The 21,559-nt window shown below is 39.8% G+C and overlaps 1 long non-coding RNA gene across 1 annotated transcript in view; it reads left to right on the top strand.

Moving 5' to 3' along the window:
* Nucleotides 1-363: 363 nt before the first annotated feature.
* LOC309502049 overlaps nucleotides 364-21,559 on the top strand; it is a 117,715-nt gene continuing 96,519 nt past the window's right edge. The window contains exons 1-2 of the long non-coding RNA XR_014207092.1: nucleotides 364-686; nucleotides 931-971. This is a non-coding gene — a long non-coding RNA (uncharacterized lncRNA). The remainder of the gene's footprint in view (nucleotides 687-930; nucleotides 972-21,559) is intronic.

Genomic DNA, 21,559 nt, shown 5'->3' with positions numbered 1-21,559 from the left:
ATAGATTTTTCTTTTATGCCAAAAATCATTAGGATATTAAGTAAAGATCATGTTCCATGAAGATATTTTGTAAATTTCCCACCTTAAATATATAAAACATTTCTTTTTGTGAATGGATGCAGCACAATTGTGAACATAAATGGACAACTTTAAAGAAGATTTTCTCAATATTTCGATTTTTCTGTACCCTCAGATTCCAGATTTTCAAATAGTTGTATCTCGGCCAAATATTGTCCTATCCTAACAAACCATACATCAATTGAAAGATTATGTATTCAGCTTTCAGATGATGTATACATCTCAATTTTAAAAAAAAAAACCCATAAGACTGGTTTTGTGGTCCAGGGTCACATATGGGAAACGATGTCGACACCAGAAGCCCCCTTGACTGGGGCAATAGAAGGTTGATGTCACATGCTTTAGTTCCTCTGAAAAAAAACAAACAAGAAACTGCATAGGAACAATATAACCCAGTTCCGTATAAATATGACTGCCTTTTGACTGTTGGTTGTTGCATTTTTGATTTTGATGTCGTGTGCATCCCTGGGGAGAAATCAGCTCTCTTCTAGTTCAGTTTATTAACTGAAACTCTTTTTGCTTAAATTGCTCTGCTGTATTATCTTAACTTGAAGACCTTGGATGAGGACAAGTTATTTTTTACATCTATTGCTTGAACTGCTTACAAGGTAAATAGTCTGTGTAATTCTCCACTCATACAGGACTGCCCTGTTGAGATTGGATAAGCTGAAGTTTTATAACCTGTAACCTCTTGATGATTTGCTACAAGTATTAATCATTGTGTAACCAGGATTGTTATCTTTTGTTTACATACATTTTTATTTCATAAAGACAAACACTGTTCAGTTTTACTTCAGCTTACAAAGACAGTTCTATAAGTAATAGACAGAATGTTTAATTATATTTGGCAAGACCAAGGACAACAAAGGATCCAGGAAAGATTCTGCTGGAGGGTAAGCATGAGTTTGATCAATAGGCCTAGTTGTCAATGATTGTTATTGTTTCACGAGAGTGTAGGGACACACCTAGATTTACTGGTATAGATTAAACAAGCTAGTGAGGATTTAATCCTATTCTGACCTGACAGCAAAAGACTTCCTAGCTACTTCCATACTAGGGGTTCTTCAGGAGATGAGATAAATACCAGATTTCACCACAACATACAAACATATCTGCATATATGTAGATATCAGAGAACAATTTCCCTTACGAAAATTAACCATGGTTTTACTATAGTAAAGCTGTAGTTAACTATGACTGTAGTAGCTGTGGTATTTTGGCCAAACCATGGTTTTTAAAAACCATGGTTTTGATACCATGATTTTACTACAGTTATATTGTAGTAATATTGTAGTAAAACTGTAGTTAACTATGACTGTAGTAACCGTGGTATTTTGGTGCGAACCATGGTTTTTAAAAACCATGGTTTTACTACAGTTATATTGTAGTAATATTACAGTAAAACCATAGTAACCATGACTGTAGTAACCGTGGTTACTACAAAAACCACGGTTACTACAGTCATGGTTACTATGGTTTTACTGTAGTTTTACCACAGTGGCTTAAATGGCTTAAATTTAAGCCATTTACTTACAACAAACATCTACAAAATAACAACAGAAATAAGTTACCATTCTGTGATACAGACTTTATTACAGAAATTACATAATCTGAAAAAAACAACAAAAAAACTTGCATTTGTTCTCACATGTGACATAAAACAATAAACTACAAAGTTATACAAAATTATTGGTGATAAAGTGGTGCTGTGCAATGGTTAAATTCAGTTGCTAATTTACAAATAAAAAAATAGCAATTTGTTCCACAGTAATAATGATTTATATACAAAAATAACATTGTACAAATAAACATGACTTAGGCTACGTTCACACTGCAGGCTGAAACGACCCAATTCCGATTTTTTTTTGCCCCTATGCGACCTGTATCTGATCTTTTCATGACAGTCTGAACGACACAGATCCGATCTTTTCAAATGCGACCCAGGCCACTTGGGTATGTGGTCCCAAATCCGATACATATCCGATCTTTTGAAATGCGACTTCAGTCTGAACGGCCAGGTCGCATGTATCCGACCCGCACGTCATTGATACGCGGAAAACGTCATTATTCTGCGTTGAAGTAGTCGTCGGTTTGAAAACGGACTGCATATTCGTCGAGCTGAGGTAAATCTGCCGAACGGGTCGACCTCGACGAGCCCGTTAATAATAATAAAAATTAAAAAAGCCCACGGCCATTATATATACGTTATGTTAACTTATTTGTGCTGAATCTGATATTAGATAGGTCAGCGGCTGCTGTCTGGCTCTTGTGTAACGGTCGCTGCGCGCGCTCGTGTGTGTGTGTGTGTGTGAGAGAGAGAATCACAGTTAAAGTTTAGCTACTTGCCTACTTCCGCAAACAACAAGTGACGTCGTTGACCGTTGAGTACTCTTCTGCGCATGCGGGTCACTTCTGGGTCATTTCACGTTCACACAGGAGATCACAAAAGGTCGCATTTAATTGGAAATGTGAACGGCCTTGCAAAAAAATCGAATTTTTTCAAAAAATCGGAATTGAGCATTAAGCCCTGCAGTGTGAACGTAGCCTTAAAGCCCCTTTAAATACACAGCATCTACCTCCTGTAACCTGTAAACACGAGTCCAACACAAGCATGTTTGCAATGTATACTGTACATACATTAACAGTATGACAACAACATTACTTAATTAATTACTTCATTACTTAAAAACATTACTAAAAGTTTAATGGAAAATTCTTACATATACTACTAAACAAATTCAGAAGTAATGAGCAGTTCTTTGAAGAATGTTTAAAATGATATCCACTCACAAGAGATGAAGACATGGAGTCTCCTCATGGGAAATGAAACCTCTAGGTGAAAAAGTTTTTGTTCAATAACATGTGATGCAGCATCCATGCCAGTAGCTGTCAGTATGAAGTCTGTCATATAGGCCAGTAGGTTACAGTCCAGCTTTGGTTTGGTTCTGTCTCGACCTTCAGCCCAAATGGACGCAGGAGCTAAAATGAGAAGAATACACACCACATTTGCTGGAATACTCAACTGTACTATCGGGTAGCCGAGTAATAATGTCCAAGTGCAATAATGTCCATTCAGCCAGTGTTTTCATAAATAACCCATCAATTATTAGGGCTCCTGTGGTAGATTTTTCCCTAAACCTAACTATCTGGGTCTTGTCTACAAATCGACGTCCCCATTCAATAATAGTCACCTAACTAACTTGTTCCCCTAAACTAGCTTCCTTCCTAAACTAGCTTCCTGCACAGGAATAAATCGACAAACATACTTCTGCAAATGTCCTTTAAATGCTTTAATCACGGCCGGGAGAGTTTCTCGAGCAGTTCTCAGGGAATCTCTCCCAAGAAGCAAGGCCGGAGGATCTCAGACAAATTCTACTGAGAATCCCACCGTAAAACACGGATACAACAGTTTTTATAGAATCGAGAAAACAAATAAGACTAACATGTCACCTTCAATATGATTGGTTCAATTGGTTCAAAAGCCCCAACCTTTTCCCTCTGTCACTGGCACAGGCAAACTCTGATTTTGTGATTACTTATCACAAGGTTTGAGAACTAGTCATCAGTCTAGTTTCACTTCCCCTTTCTGTTATTTATACACACACACACTCAAAGTCTTCCCCAAAGAGTTTGGAAACATAAAAAAAAAACATATGAATGTTGTTCCTGCAAGAAAAACAAATGTTGGTTGATTTATTAAAGTTGATTAATTAAAATCCATCACACTCTAAAAGCCAAGCAGAAAGAATGTACATTATATGATCAGCTGAGTGTATTCTCCTTTACTTATACTCTTGAGAAGTTAAACAGAACAAAAAGTCTCATATATACATAATTTCACGAAAGAGAAAATGAGTTGGAATAAAGGACAAAAGAGATGGAGAAAGTATTGGTTTGAGTAGAGACATCTGTAACCAACAAAGGGATAGAGCTCTAGACACTCAATTCAATCGTAAATGCATAATAACAGAGAATTGAGAAATACCCAGACAGATCATCAAGAAAGGGTTTTTCTCACCCAAAGCTATTGTATTGTTTCAACCTGGAAAACAGTGCATGATTCATGTGGACCTATTTTATGGTGATTTTTCATTCCTTTTACAGTTTTAAAAAAGATTGGCTCTATTAAATTTCACTACATGTAAAGAACAAATCAGAACATTCTTCCAAAGTTCACGTTTTGTGTTCCACAGAGTCATAAAGGTCTGAAAAAAACGTGAGAGTAGATGACGACAGATATAACATATTTTTTGGTAAGTTACTTATCCCTTTAATGTTTATCATATTTTGGGGAGTTATACTGACATTTGTTAAACAAAATTTTATTGGTTTGTAAATGAACTTACCGTTAATACACTTGAATTGCCAATAGAACTCGCTTTCTTCCAGTCCAAGAATTATTTTCTTCATGTTGGTATAGATTGGACAGGTTTTTTTGGCAGACTGGGGACAAAAAAAAAAAAAAAAGAAGAAAGATTTTAAAAGACAGAAATTTGAGATATACAGTACAAACCATATAATCATTATATGTTTATTAATGGTATTAACTATGACTTCACTATTTACCTGGCAAACAGCTGATGGTTTCACACTCTCTCTTGTCTGTATTAAAGAAGATGATAATTAGAAATTACATTTTTGACAGTCACAAGTTGTCCAAAGTCATTAAATGTAATGCTTAAGACCTGTGCATGGATAGACAATTCTGTGTGGATGTCAAAATTTATTAACAATACGGAACAAGATTTTAGATTCAAATTCAATTTGTATTGGTTATAGATCTGCCAGGTTCTCACACCAGCCAATCACAGCGCACTCCCTCTCCCACTTCGGTTCACCTTCGTTCATCTTCGGAACACAAATTAAGATATTTTTTATGAAATTCTGAGGGCTTTCTGTCTCTCCATTGGGAGCAATGCAACGAACACATTCAAGGCCCAGAACAATAGGAAAGACATCATTGAAGTAATCCATGTGACTCCAGTGGTTTAACCGATTTTATGAAGCGATGCCGGTTACTGCCCTGCAATCCAGTAGGGGGAGCACTGCGACGCATGCGTATTGTGTTGACTCAATACCGGAAGTTGTTCCGTGAATATGCTTTAGATAATATTATTTTGTAAATATAGAGGTAAATTATGCTGTTGTTTTTTGCGCAAAACAAAGCACTTGCATCGCTTCATTAAATCGAGGTTAAACCACTGGAGTCACATGGATTACCTCAATGGTGTCTTTACTACCTTTCTGGGGCTTGAATGTATTAGTTGCGTAGGCTACCAATGGAGGAACAGAAAGCTCTTGGAGTTCATCAAAAATATCTTGTGTTCTGAAGATAAGCGAAGGTCTTACGGGTTTGGAACGACATGAGGGTGAGTAATTAATGACAGAATTTTTTTTTAAATGTTAAATAAAAAAAAAAATTAAAAAAAATTCTGATGCCTATTTCTGATAGGTTGTTGCCGTTTTGACAGCGTTTATGCCAAGAGCAAAGAGAAAGAAATCAAAGAGAAGAGTACTTAGGCATGCGCGAACGCACGGGACACAGTCTAAGCACATGCACGCTTACTTTAAGCGAAGAGGAGAGTTTACTGTTGTCTACATCTGTGCTGTTTATGTCCCACCAGACGCTAATGCTAAGCTAGCGCTAGCACAGCTACACGACAGCATTAACCCTCTGGGGTCTGAGGGGTTTTTGGGGTCCTTGAGATGTTCTGACATGCCCTGACATTTGTGCTTTTTTCAGTTGCTTATAAACATATTAATGGCAAAGGTATAATTACACTCTATTTAGCACAAACAGGGCTACCATAATATGTGAGCAACATGCATGTACATGTTTGTATTTTTGAGAGAATAATGTTTATGCATGGTTATTGAAAAAACTAAAAACTAAAGTTTCTGAAATAAGGCCACAAAACACATACTAAATATGTGACAATAAGACTTTTCACTAATTGATGTCGTTGCCTAGAGTTTTTTCTTCAAAATGATGTGAAAATCATCCTGCCCTTATCATTCACATAACACAATACATTGATTTAAATCTTGTAAAACACTTTTTGTTTGTAAAGGCAATATGCGCAAGGGGCGTCAACCATTCAACAGCATCATGCATATGTAGTGATTCACACCTGAGGAGACAATGGGGCCCGCATACTTAATGAGCCATTCATTCAGGTGTGTCACCTATAGCCACAAGAAAGAATGCAAGAGCAATATATATATATATATATATATATATATATATATATATATATATATATATTCTACCAAATTGGTTCACAGTTGGAAGCATGTCAATTTATTTTTTTATATTTTTTTCACAAATTTTGCTTGCAAATTGTATAATATCCAAGGAAAACATGTCTAGTAATTGTGCAGTTAATTTTCATACTGTATTTTCAGTTTTGGAATATGTATCCTCTCCCCAAATTTGTCAATAATAAAACACAATAAAAATTATTTAAAGAAAAGGCTTATATTTACCTTTTAAAATTTGTTTACATCTACCTTGTAAATTTATATTTTTTTTATTAAAAAGGTTACAATTACAACAACAATTGAAGTGCAATCTTTCTTTGTAAAAACTAAAGTATACATTTTATCATACATATTTCAAAGTTAAGGATTCATTACTTCGAATATAGCCTACATTGACAAAACATACTATATTTAACATATTAGCAAAAATTGGCAAACAAAAGCTTATTTGAGGTGGCAGATATTTTACAGTAAAAATGTGTAATCTATCCAAAACTAATCAACGAAATGTTGTCTTTCATTTGTCTGTAACATAGGTCTTTCGTTTTTATTATAAGGAATATAAATGTTAATTTGCAGTTTAATACGTTGCTTATACAAATACATTTTATTTCAACATATTTCAGTCGATTTTTACTCAGTATAGCAAAATAGTTTGCTAAAAGCAGATCATTCATTCACACACAGAAACGCAATTCAAATTTAAACCGTCTTTTTGCGAGTTGTGGTAAACAGCGCATCTCTGCGTTCATTCATTCACACAGAAACGCGATTTACTTGAGAATGAAAAAAAACTTACTACAGTATTCCATCCGTTCCATCGTCTCAGTCATTTGCGTTTGAATAGCGCACGCTCTCCGTGGGCGGGGCAGATTAAAACGTAATGAGCTGAGATGAGCTCGACTGGAATCGCTCTCTTTTGATACAGATTTCACAAGATGAGAATATTTGTTTTTTATATAAATTACTTCATTTAAAAGAAGAGAATTCAAGCTTCATGCCTGTGTGTCTGTATGCCTGTTTGACTGAGTATTCGCTGAGTTATTGTTCATTTTCGGACGCGTTTCAGAATGGACTTCACTGACAGAGAGAAGGCAGAACTCGCTTCGTGTTTATTTTTCTTTATTTGGCAAAAAGCACAACACTTTGTTTTTATTGTGAGTATACACAAAAATAATACACATTTAACAGAATCGATTGATGTATGAAACTCCTATGGAAAATCAAAGTCAACAGAGTATTTATGAGTTTCTTTTACACTGATAAAAAAAAAGCGAGCTGGTATCGCCGGCGATATAGCCGACCTCAGGGGGTTAACCACAGCCTTGTTGCTTATCCAGATGGTGTTTTGATTGTGGCAGGAGACTTTAATCATGTAGATTTAAAGACTGTCTTTTACAAACTCCATCATAATGTGAAGTGTGCAACTAGAGGGGACAAAATGCTGGATCAGGTTTATACTAATGTAGCGGACGCATACAAAGCCCAGGTTTACCCACACCTGGGCCTGTCAGACCATCTTTCACTCTTGCTACATCCACAGTCTCCACCAAAAATGAAAAATGCTGCACCTGTGGTCAGGACGGTAAGAATGTTGCCTGAGGCGGCTATCCCCCAGCTCCAGGACTGCTTTCACTCCACAAATTGGGAGGTATTCAGAGGGAGGGGGACACCAACATGGGAGTCTCTGGATGAATACACTACCTCAGTTATGGACTACATTAATTTTTGTGTAGATAGTGTCACAACCTGGAAGAAAATACGTGTGTTTCCAAATCAAAAGCCATGGATGACACATAAGGAACAAAATTAATCAAGGCTAGGGATGCAGCATATATATCTGGGGACAGGATCGCTTACAATAGAGCCAGGACTGCTTTAAGGAGGGGAATCAAATCTGCCAAATCAGAACATAAAAGGCGGATTGCAACCCATTTGAATAAATCAACAAATCCACGGCAGGTGTGGGAGGGCATCAGGGCAATAACAGGCTATAAGAAGACAACATCTCCCTCAGCTGACATTGATGCCACCTTAGCTGAGGACTTAAACCTATTCTATGCCCGCTTCGACAGGAACAATAAAGACCCGATACATCCACTGATGCCCTCCAATGACACGGCCCCAGTCCTGACCACACATGAGGTGAGAATCTGTTTGCGCAACATCAATCCCAGGAAAGCGGCCGGACCGGACAGAGTACCAGGGAGGGTGCTTAAGTATTGTGCGGGAGAGCTGGCAGAAACAATTTATAACATCTCACTGTCCTCAGCCTGGGTCCCAGCATGCTTCAAAACTGCCATAAAAGTTCCAGTGCCAAAAACATCCAGAATAGCATGCCTAAATTATTACAGGCCTGTGGCACTTACACCTATACTGGCTAAATGCCTTGAAAGATTGGTAATCAAACACATTAAAAATGCCATACCACCCACACTGGATCAGTATCAATTTGCTTATAGGGAAAACAGGTCAACAGAAGATGCCATTGGTATTGCGCTCTACACCCTGCTTCAACATCTAGAGCACAAGAACACCTATGTAAGGTTGCTCTTTGTTGATTTTAGTTCAGCTTTTAATACGATCCTGCCAAATAAACTAACAGCAAAACTGTATTCGCTAGGATTAAGCACATCATTATGCAATTGGATTTTGGACTTCCTAACCAATCGCTCACAGTATGTGAGAGTTGGTGGGCACATCTCATCCACTTTAGTTATCAACACCGGAGCCCCTCAAGGATGTGTGCTCAGTCCATTACTCTACACGCTCTTTACGCATGACTGCCTAGCCTCTTTGTCATCTAATCTCATTATTAAATTCGCAGACGACACTACAGTGCTAGGACTTATCACCAATAATGATGAGACTGCATACAGAGAGGAAGTTGAATACCTGGCAACATGGTGTAAGGAGCATAATCTGGCCCTTAACACCAAGAAGACCAAGGAAGTGATTGTGGATTTTAGGAAAAAAGGACAACTTAACCACACCGCAATTTTTATTGGAAGTGAGGAGGTTCAGCGAGTCCTAGCTTTAAGTTCCTGGGACGCTCGATGGTGTTTTAAGCCCCCAATGGCTCCTTAGAGGCAGCTAACCCTACCCTCAACCTTAAACCTACCCATCCCCTCGCTGCCTGGAAGGCGCCGTTGGGGGCTTAAAACACCAAGTGCCTCCTGGGACTGACTGTTACTGAGGACCTGTGCTGGGGCATTAACACCATCTCAGTTGTGGGAAAGGAACAGCAACGCCTCTTTTACCTAAGGAAACTGAGGAGAGCTAAACTCCCTAAGCAGCATCTGGTAAATTTTTACCACTGTGCTATTGAGAGCGTGCTGACCTATGGACTATTGGTGTGGTTTTCCAGCTGCACTGAGGCCGAACAGCAAGCCCTCCAGAGGGTGGTGAGGACAGCAGGAAGAATCATAGGGACTAACCTACCGGAGATAAACAATGTCTACACCACCCACTGTCTGCGGAGAGTGCATAACATTCTGCGAGATCAGTCGCACCCAGTGCATCACCTGTTCCACCTGCTGCCCTCAGGGAGACGATACCGGGCCTTGAGAGCAAGGACCACTAGATTGGCCAACAGCTTTTATCCCAGAGTTGTGAGACTGTTGAACGAGCATTCCTCCAATTTACAAGCAGCCCCCCACATTTAACATACAGTACTTCTCTCTTCACACAACTTAATAGTTGGGAACTGGTGTATGCATTATGCACATGTATGCATAAGATACAACGGATTGCACTTGGTAGAATTTTTTATTGCACTTATATTGTAGGATTCTCTGATGTTATTTTGTTGTTATTTATAACAATGACAAATATAGAACAATTCAGAAAACAAGTTATGTCATATAATTTTCCCTAATGTTTTTAATAAAGTAGTAAATAGTAAATGAATGCATGTTTTTTAAACTAATGACTGGTTTGTTATTTAGTGTTGCCTGTCAAGATTTCATGAAGCAATGGCAGAACAAAACGCCAGCAGCAACAGATCAAGTGAAGATTATTATTATATCAACGGATCAAGTGGAGTAAATTATGACGATGAATGGAGACGTCAGAGGGAATTTCTCAGGAAACTTGAGTCTGCAGAACCATTAATTATGAAGATCATGTCAGCCATTGAGATTCCAATCATGATCTTAACTGTGTTTGCGTTGTGTGCTCTTATCAAATCTAATCGCTCCACTCCAGTGTTTGTTATTCATTTGATTCTTTCAGATCTCATTCAGATCATTTGTAAATTAATGATGACAATCACAGGGTCATGGAAGGTGAATAATGCATATTGGTATAGTTTGATTGTGGGTGTGTATTTTATGGCATGTGTTGCTTTTGAACGATATCTTCTGGTTTCTCATACTATCTGGTACAGATCTCATCATTCACTAAAAGTCTGCTGTGTCGTTTCTGTGATCATCTGGTTTGTTCCTCTGATCTTTGCAGACGTTAACCCTGATTGGCTGTTTAGCTTTCTGTCCCGATTGATTGCCTGTTTAATCCCCTACCCGATAATCATTCTGTGTTTTGTTGGCACTTGTCGCGGTCTTTCACGCGCAATATCACTTACTTCTCTAAATCGCAAAAAAATTTTGGGCAGTTTGTTCCTGGTGCTTCTGACTTACACTTTTCTCATTCTCCCGAACATGATCCTGAGTTTTATTATAGATCATTTTTACAGTTACGACAGTTACAGCTATATATTGTATGATATATTTTGGTATTTTTCTAGTTATCTCCTGTATCTGAACCCACTGGCTGACTGTGTATTGTACATGTTCTTGAGGACTGATGTTGGAGGGTTAATGAAGTCTGTTCACTGCTGTTGTAGAACTGATGTTGGAGGGTTAATGAAGTCTGTTCACTGCTGTTGTAGAACTGACACACATCAGAGTTCGACACACAGCCGGGACGAACACTCTCGAGACAGTAGTGCAGCGTTTGCCTGCTGTGTTTCAATGCAAAAGCCTGCGTCTCATTCACAGACCGCCTGCAGTTCAGTTTAAACATCTGCACTCAATAAATGAAGTCAATGTCATTCTTTTCACTGCACACACCCTTCCTTTCTGTGACATTTAGGTTTATTAGAGATAACTCTTGATTCATAAAACTCAAAACTCAATTGCTCTGTTTGCGCTCCATTAAACACATACGGTAAACAGAGTTTTATTAAAGATGTATTGATGTGCCGTTGATGCTTCTGCTGACGTTCTGTATCAGCAGGACTTTATCATACGATGGAGAGGAGGGTTGTATAAAGCACGGTTTATTCTCATTAATTCCCCCGATAGACTGACAGATCAACAACATCAAGAAGTTTAATGTCATAGTCTTGCTTGTGTTCCTAATGCATGTACATTATACTCTTTTACCAAATAACTACTATTCACACTATTATTCACAGCACTTATATATTGCTAGTTTAACTTCTATTGTTCTCCTCATTTGTAAATCGCTTTGGATTAAGGGACTGTTCGTTTTTTATTTAAGGGGCCACCGGAGGAGTTTTGAGATCTGTTGTCAAAAAAGACATGACCCTCCCTTCGCCAGCAATAAATGTTTCTATGACCCTCCAAAATGTTTGTGAAAAAAGGCATGACCCTCCCCGATAATTTATTGATTAGCCTACTTCTGTACTGGTTTGCGCTTGGCAAAGATGTTCAGATAGCCTTTTTTTTTTTTTCAAACCATAAACTCTTGCTTTCTCATCTTACTAGGGCTGTAACGATAGACCAAACCTGATTCGGTTCGTATCACGATTTTTTGATTTTAGATTTGAATGTTTTCGGTGCTGATGCGGTGTGACTCGTTCAACATGTGGGTGGCACTGCCAACAAAGCATATAAAACCTGTCACAAAGAACCGGCAAAAGTAATGATTATTAATATGTCAAATATAGCAAGGAGACATTTTAATTGTTTATTAATAAACAAGTGTTTTCTGTGTCGACTGCAAAGATGAAGTTGACGATGCGTCGCGATCTTCTCTGAACGCGCCAGAGAGAAATGCACATTTCATAAGCAGAAAGCAGTCTGTTTTCCTTCGTTTTGAATTGTTCTGTTTAAAAGTAGACATTTCAAGCTTTCTATATAGTTCTCAGGTCTGTGAGGCAAGTAGCATAGGCTACCCTACGCTGAGTTTCGGTTCATTTATGATTATGAGACAAGAGTCCAGTTCACTCGCCCGCGCCTCCGTGTCATGATTAGGCTATCTATTTTCTACTATATTTACTTCTTATTTATTAAATCCAGATGAAACATTGATTAAAATTAAGATAAGACAACGGGCTGTTGTTGTCTCATGAAGCTGGTCTGAAATCAGTTTCCTTCAGAGGTATATCGCCATAAGTAGGCATCTTGCAGTGACAGTTTTCTCCTTCCGCAGTGGAAGGCTTTGCATCAGGAAGAGAAGACTCTGAGATGCTGGTCTTTTAGGCAGAGTTTTAAATAGCTCAATCGGACACTGGTAAATAAGAAGAAATCATTTTGACTTGATCATCTTGACCCGGAGTCGGACAAGAACGGGAGAGAACGGAACGCCGTTTGAACGCTAAGCTTCGACCAAAATGCCTCCAAAGAAGAACGAGGAGATCGAAGAGATAAAAAAATCGCTTGATTTTCTGTCTGAGGAGATCTCGATTGTCTCTAAGCAGCAGAAAACGATCATTGATTTGATGAGCGAAATTAAAGAACTGAAAAAACAAAATGAGGAGAAGGACAAGCGGATCGCCAGCCTGGAGTGCCGCGTGGCCGACATGGAGCAGTATTCCCGCATTAACGACATTGTTGTCAGCGGATTGGAGACCAGGCCCCGTTCCTACGCCAGGGCGGTGGCAACGACAGGCAGTGGGGAGCTCATCGATCCAGACATGGACTCCGTGGAGCAACAGGTGACTGCTTTTTTTCACAGCAAAGGCTTATCAATATCCAAAACCGATATTGAGGCTTGTCATCCTTTACCCCGGAAAAACAAAAACGACAAACCTGCAATAATAATTCGCTTTACGAACAGAAAAAACAAAAATGCTTTGCTCAGGCAAGGGAAAAAGCTTAGAGGGACTGATGTTTATGTTAACGAGCACCTGACGAAAAAAAATGCAGATATAGCCAGAAGGGCACGCTTCCTAAGGAAGCAGAGGAAAATCCAGTCAACCTGGACAACTAACTGCAAGGTGTTCATTAAACTTAACGGGTCACCTGAGGAAGCAAGAGTACTGTCTGTTAGATTCATTGAGGAGCTGGACAAGTACCAGTGAATCATGAACATGTAACTTAGAAAGGGGAGTAATTTGTATCAATGTGTGTGATTGATTTGAATTATAATGGCTATGGACTCTTTTGAAGAGCTTGACTGTTTAAACTTAACAACAGCTGGAAATGAGAGTGACAATGATGAGAGTGAAGGTTGGAACTTAAAAACGTTCAAATTCACGGATCATAATCTACATGGTTTTGAACAAGATCTTGACCCTGAAAACAATTTTCTTAACAACATAAACAACAACTGTTGTTATTACTCTGATGATCAATTCAACATGAACATAAAATCTGATTATGGATTGTCAATTATTCATTTTAATAGCAGAAGCTTATATGCAAATTTTCACAACATCAAAGACTACTTGAGTCATTTAAACAACCCATTCCAGGTGATAGCCATATCTGAGACCTGGCTTACTTCTCAGAAGGGTGTTGATTATGAGTTGAATGGATATGAATTGAATTATGTTAATAGAGAGAATAAAAAAGGAGGTGGAGTTGCATTGTATGTAGATAGAAGATTCAAATATAAAATTGTGAAAAATATGACAATTAACATTGATGATGTGATGGAGATAATAACGGTCGAAATTAATTTGGAAAAAAAGAAAAATGTAGTTGTAAGCTGTGTATACAGAGCCCCGGGTTCAAATATCGAAATGTTCATGAACAGAATGGAAAGTCTATTTACTAAGAATGATCAAAAAGCGGTGTTCATTTGTGGGGATTTTAATATAGATCTTTTAAATCCCAATAAGCATAAGCTGACAGATGAATTTATCGATTTAATGTTTAGCATGAGTCTTTTCCCACTTATAACTAAACCAAGCAGAATATCATCACACTGTGCAACTCTAATAGACAACATATTCACAAACCGAATGGACAATAGTCTAAAGAGTGGGTTGTTACTAAATGACATAAGTGATCATTTGCCGGTTTTTGTGATGTGTGTTTGGGATCATGTGAAGTATAAGGAAGTCAATGAGATTAGTTACAGGAGAATTAGAACTGTTGAATCAATAAATACACTCAGAAGTGAATTACTTGCATATAATTGGAAAAAATTGTTTGATGAGACTGATACCAATAATGCATACGCAACATTTCTGTCCACTTTTAAATCATTATATGATGAACACTGTCCTTTAAAACAATTTACCATAAAGCATAAATTTAAAGAGAGACCATGGATGACAAAAGGATTAAAAAATGCTTGCAAAAAAAAGAACACCTTGTATAAAGAATTTATAAAACACAGAACTAAAGAAGCTGATAATAAATACAAAAGATATAAAAATAAATTAACCAGTATCATGAGGATAAATAAGAAAGATTATTATAATAAAATATTAAATGATAATAAAAATGATATCAAGGGTATATGGAAAGTGCTAAACAATATTATAAGGAATGGACCAATGAATAAAAAATACCCTCAGTATTTTATAGATAATGAGAGGACTTGAACAATGTGAAAGATGTGGTCAATGGGTTTAATCATTTCTTTGTAAGTGTGGGAGCAAAGCTGGCTGATGTAATTAAAAATCCACAGACTGAAGGTGAGGTGAAGGCAGTGGATTATTTAGCCAGTAACCCTAACTCTATGTTTTTGAAACCAGCTGAGGAAATTGAGATTATTGAAATTGTAAACAATTGTAAGAATAAAGTCAACAGACGTGAATGATATTGATATGGTTTTAATTAAGGATGTTATTGGTGCAATTGTTAAACCATTAACTCATATTTATAATTTGTCTTTCAAAACAGGTGTATTCCCAAGCAATATGAAAATCGCTAAAATCATTCCACTATATAAATCTGGAGAGAGAAATCAATTCACGAATTATAGGCCATTGTCTTTACTCTCTCAGTTCTCTAAAATATTAGAAAAATTGTATGTAATTAGATTGGATAATTTTATTGAGAAGCATGAATTATTGGTTGATAGTCAGTATGGATTTAGGTCAAACAGATCTACATCAATGGCATTAATGGAGTTAATTGAAAACATTACCAGCGCTATAGATAATAAACAATATGCAGTGGGAGTATTTATTGATTTAAAAAGAGCTTTCGATACAATTGATCATCGTTTGTTAATCAATAAATTGGAAAAGTATGGTATCAGAGGAGTTGCATTAGATTGGATGAAAAGTTACATAACTAACAGACTACAATTTGTTCAAATGGGGGAATACAAATCGGAGTGCTTGGGTATCACCTGTGGAGTACCACAGGGGTCAATATTGGGTCCAAAATGATTTATTATGTACATAAATGACATATGTAGGGTGACTAACCTCTTAAAATTTGTGATTTTTGCTGATGATACTAATATATTCTGTTCAGGGGGAAATATGAAGCAGCTTTTGGAGGTGGTCACATCAGAAGTTAATAAGTTAAAAATATGGTTTGACTTAAATAAATTGTCGTTAAATCTAGATAAAACAAAATTTATGCTGTTTGGTAATCGCAAAACCGACACACAAGTAAAAGTTATGATTAATAATGTTAAAATAGAAAGAGTGTATGAAAATAAATTTTTGGGTGTGATTCTTGATCATAAAATTTCTTGGAAACCCCATATCAAATATGTTAGAACAAAAGTAGCGCAGAGTACTGGAGTAATGGGGAAAGCAAGGCATGAAAAGCACTTTTTATTTTGTATTGTTCACTTGTGTTGCCTTATTTAAATTATTGTGTTGAAGTATGGGGCAACTCCTACAAAACGTACTCGGTTACTAACGTAACCTCGGTTCTCTCTAGAAGAGGGAACGAGTACTGCGTAAGATATCTTACGCTAGGGGAAAATCCTTTTCCGCGAGATATTGAAGCCAAAAATTATCCTTAATTTTGTAATAATGCAAAACGCGTTGCAGCAGCAATGCAGACATAGGCGAGACAGCTCGCGCGCCTATTGGCTGCTCTGCGGCAACTGCAGCAGCCTATCGAGCGAGGCCTGGCGTGACGTCAGACCCAATCAGGGCACTTCGCGCCCGCTGCGTCACGTCCCGCCGAAATGGGCGTGGTCTAGGCCTATAAATATCGCTCGCAGGCAGCTATTATCTGGTTTTTCATCATCGAAGCAACCAGAGCATGTGCATGCACGGCAAGATACGCAGTACTCGTTCCCTCTTCTAGAGAGAACCGAGGTTACGTTAGTAACCGAGTACGTTCTCTTACGAGAGGTCTCGTAAGAGAGTTACATATAGTGCACAATCACTCAGGGAACTCACAGGGAGTCCGGGAAGAGGGAGGGGTGCAGCCTCACTTTTCCACATATAGTAGCGTCGATGGGACGCGAATTTCGTCATACAGACAGGGCGGGGTACGGCCTGAACTGATGGGGAAAATGTGGGTCTTACACAGTTTGCCCAGCTTTATACTGTCGAACATTGAGCTGTGCTCAGCAGACGCAGCATTCTGAGCTGATCGCATCAGGTCAGATAATACTGGTAAATTTAGACCGACAGCAGCCTGGCCTGCAGGGCGGGAACCTCTAGGTTATAAAACCTTATAAATGTAGACGGGGAGGCCCAGCCTGCCGCCATACAAATATCTTGCAAGGCAATCCCACTTGACCAGGCCCACGAAGAGGCCATGCCTCTCGTGGAGTGCGCTCTGACACCCAATGGGCACTGCATGCCCTTGGAGGCGTATGCCAGCGCTATAGCATCAACTATCCATCTGGATAGGCTCTGTTTCGACGCGGCTAGTCCCTTAGAACGTCCGCTAAACGAAACAAAAAGCTGCTCCGTCTGTCTGAAAACAGACGAGCGAGACACATAAGCTCGTAATGCCCTGACTGGGCAAAGGAGGCTCGCGTCTCTTTCCTCATCAGGGACCGGTAGGGCTGACAGGGAGATAACCTGCGCCCTAAACGGTGTGTTGAGGGATTTTGGAACATAACCGTGCTTAGGTTTGAGTATAACTTTTGAGTCATTGGGCCCAAACTCCATGCACGCCGCGCTCACAGAGAGCGCGTTGTAGCGTAAATGCCTCTGGGTTAATGCGAATTAGCTCAAGAATATAGGGAATTTTGGCAATATTAATATTTATGACTCATGGTCATAATTCATAAATCGCATATGCATTTACTTTATCAATTATAGGAAATACCTCGTTCTGTAACTGGTTTCGTCATCCGTTATTCGTCCCGCGAATAAGTGTAAGACTATCACAGTTAAGAAGAAGTATTCCTGTTTACAAAACTTCAAGAAAGTTTATCTTCTGGCCACGAAGACAAAACCTCTTTGGGTTTATAAATGAAAACTACTCAAAGTAGTTTTATAATATAGAGCCTGTAGCTTTATAGATCTTTTGTTTCATTGACTTTATAAAAAGTGGGTTTTCAAACACAGAGACAGTTAAAAGTATAAATGGGTTTATTAATAAAATGGTACACGCTAGAGATTATAAGCTACAAATATAAACGTACGTAAAATGCAAACAATAAAACAAACAAACATTTAAACAAACATGACGTGATCGGAATGAATGACATGAAATAAAGAAAGAAAGAGAGAAATAAAGAGTTAAGAGATAGAGGGTAACTTAATTCACAGACCTACAAGCTAAACACCAGGAATCAGCTGTTAGAGAGAAAGATACTTGCGAGATGTGGTACTCTTTCAGTGTGATGCTGAAAAGGGGACGCGCGCGTGCGCATGTCCGGCTGGTTTGCGTCTAGCTTTGTCTTCTGGGTCGTTTCGCAAAACGATGTAAAGGCTCACTTGAATTTAACGTTACCGAGAAAGTTCAGATTCGTCTCCCGGGATGGGAGAGGCTGGAAATCTTAGTTGCAAAGACCGGCTGTTACGACTCGAACATGGGTTCGTTCGATGGAGAAGGCCAGGGCCTCCTTCAGATGTTCCTTGGAGAAGCGCTGCGCCGGGGAGAAGAAGGTCCGAAGAGAGGAAGTTGAGTTGGAAGCGATAAGAGAGTGAGTTAACTGAAGGTCTGGACTTTTATCAGTGTCTACTGTGCCGTCCCCTCCTTCGTGTAGGACGAATCAGCTGTCGAGATTTTTCGAGCGGGAAGATTCCTTTGTCCGGTTAGACACGCCTACTCGAATGAGTCATGATTGACTTTAACTTGAGAGGATTTTCTCCAGACATATGAACTTATAAAACAATGCGCATCACTGAATTCTGCTATCGGAATTCAACTCCGCCAGCTGGAGAGGATTACAGAGATATCAATTATGACGGGTAAAGATTGGGGAAACATAACGTTACACTTATATGCATAATTACACACAAATAAAGTTTGATTAAACACACAATAAAGTTGTCAGTGTTTCCGTTATGGCAAGTGACGACACTTTGAGAAACATAGGAATACATATCAACATTCAGTGGCTTGTTATGTGGGGGAATATCTGTTTCAAAGTCCAGAGTGTGTGTGTGTGTAATGCTGGAATGCCTGCTTTCCTGGGTCGTAAAGTTTTATGGTCTGAGGTAGGGTTACAACAAGACACGACTGAGGAATTCCCTTCAATGAACATTTAGAATTCAAAACTATACTCTAGCAAACCAAACCTCTATCACACGTGCATATAGGAAGGTACACATATTATAAAATAAAATAACAGATATTTCTCTTATTCTCAGTTATACACAAAAGGGTGTTTGTGTGTGTGTGCGGAATGTCACGAGGCTGTAAAGTTGGGGGATACGAGTCACATGGGTGCTGGTAAATTGGTCCTCGTGGGGCAATTATTAACCAGCAAGGACAAAGACGATGTGTTTTGCCATCACATGATCCACTTAATGCGAAAAGCAGATGCCATTGTTGTTACATATTCCCCCTTTTTGTTAGATGAAGTCCGGGATGGACTTTATCGAACAACAAATAGGCACAATGAATGGCAGGTGGATTATGATGGTGAAAGAGCAGGTGGTTGCTAGGCTGATGACTCAGCTCAAATGAAGTTGAGGTGGTCGATGGTGTGGGACCCCCCCTTTTCAGGGTTCGTAGGGAATTGCCAGACACGGCTTTGTGAGCTTGGCTGTGGATGCTCACGTCTCGTTGAGTCTGGTACAGGATGAAAGCCAAGACGAGTGTCGGGGCATGGTCAGTGACCGTGGAGGTGCACCGCACAGTGTCATCTGGGGTCCAGGTACGGACACAGGTGAGGTATTCAGGCTGGGCGGTTGCCCATGCTTGGAGGGCTGTGATGGGAGCAATGTCTGTACTCAGTGTTGTGAGTTGCTCTGTTAGCTGTGAAAGTTCAGTCTGAATGTCGGCCACAGGCTGTCTTACTGTGACTATGTTTGCTGTTTGAGGTAGTGTGCTCTTTCGACGTTGCTGGGATTGAGTCGAACGTACACTTTATGAGTGAGAATCCTGCCTTGGTAGTCAGGACCGGGGCTGCTCTCTCCATGCGATGCCGGATGCCGGACCTGGTGATGTCCGATTGTGGCTGCTTTCTCGCGAACCACCACAGCATCCTGTTAGAGGAAAGAGGGAGAGAGAGAGAAAGGGAGGAAAAATTTCAGCGATGGAGGTCCTTGGTTGGTTTAGGACAGTCTTTTTGGTTCGCTGAGGTTGGTATGCCACATGCTTTGATGTCCCATGCATGGCTTTTTGGCACATGTGGCGTCATTGTTACGCCTGGCCCCCCCCTTGTGCTTTGTGTCTTTACAAGCTGTGGCGCTGTGATGGCAACAGGTGCACAATGCGTATTGAAGTCTTGTGAACGCAACATGTGCGTGGTGGCAGACAGCTGTTTGAGGCACTGGTCGTCAGTGAGCTCAGATAGCCTGCGAGGGTGGTGGAGGGGTAAGTGGTGGCATAGGAAAAGTCTGTTCATCAGAGGCCCGCATGACTTTCTTTGTACACAGCGGAGGTAGCGTTAGCGGCTCTGAGGCGTGCAGTGTAGTTGGTAAAGTTCGTTCGTGCTGTGTGGTCACTGCAATCGTGATGGTGGTATGTATGTGGCGCAGACATTGGTCTGGTTACTCAACTGCAGGTCAGTCAGGACCTTGAAGCAGTAGGTGTCAGTGTTCGTTTTCTGTGTCTGTGTCAGACGTGGCTGCACTGTCTTCATCTGTGATGTAAGAAGACTCTGCCTCACCAGTGTTCTGGAGAGAGTGGTTACAGGTTCGACGGTCTGGGCTAGGAGTTCTGGACGGCGGGTGATGCTGGTTCCAGAATCTTTCTGAGCGGTCGGTCCGACGCTTTGGACGGGCACCGTCACAGTCGTGCCGCCACCTGCTGTCTTGTTCTGAGCGGTGCTCAGAGACGGAGTGAATTGTGTGTGTCTTTACCGTCTTTTCATCCATGGCCCTTTGCTTGGTGTAAGCCTTGTGGGCTAAGTCTCTGAGTTTTCGAATAGACATGGTTCGTGGGCAGACGAGCACGCCGAGATGTTTACTCACGGTGCTATGCAGGTTCCGCAGAAACAAAGTTCTAAAGGTTATATCTTCTTCCATATCTGGTGTGTTGGTTGCTCCGAAGAACGTTTGTCGGAGTCGGCCATAGTAGGAGTGTGGGTGTTCAAGTCGGGCCTGTTTGACGACAAATGCCGTGATAAACCCTTGGTCTGATTCTGGGTCAGAGAATTCGCGGATCAAAGCTTGTCGCAGTTGCTTGTAATCTGCTTTGACAGGCTCTGGTTGGCGATCCAGAAAACTACGCACATCTCTGCTTGAGGTGATTCTTACCAGGTACAATTTGTCCCAAGCTGTCGCGTTGGCGACAGTTTGCAGGTGAAAGTCAATGTCTTGAAGGTACGCATGAACACTGCAGTCTCCGGCAAACGTAGGAATGTTTCTGGCCAGCTTGTCAAGGCTTGTTGGAGGAGAGCTGTTGCTGGGGGCCCAATCCGTCTGGAGAGGATTCTGACCCTTTGCAGCTCCGCCCCCTTTAGCTTTTGGTGTTTGGCTGACAGGCGTGGACTCGCTGGAAGGGGGAAATGGTGTGAGATGTTCTTCCCCTTCCCG

This window comes from Leuciscus leuciscus (assembly GCF_965113295.1).
Source record: "Leuciscus leuciscus genome assembly, chromosome: 6".
NCBI classification, from domain to species: domain Eukaryota; kingdom Metazoa; phylum Chordata; class Actinopteri; order Cypriniformes; family Leuciscidae; genus Leuciscus; species Leuciscus leuciscus.
This window is presented reverse-complemented; position numbering and strand designations above follow the sequence as displayed.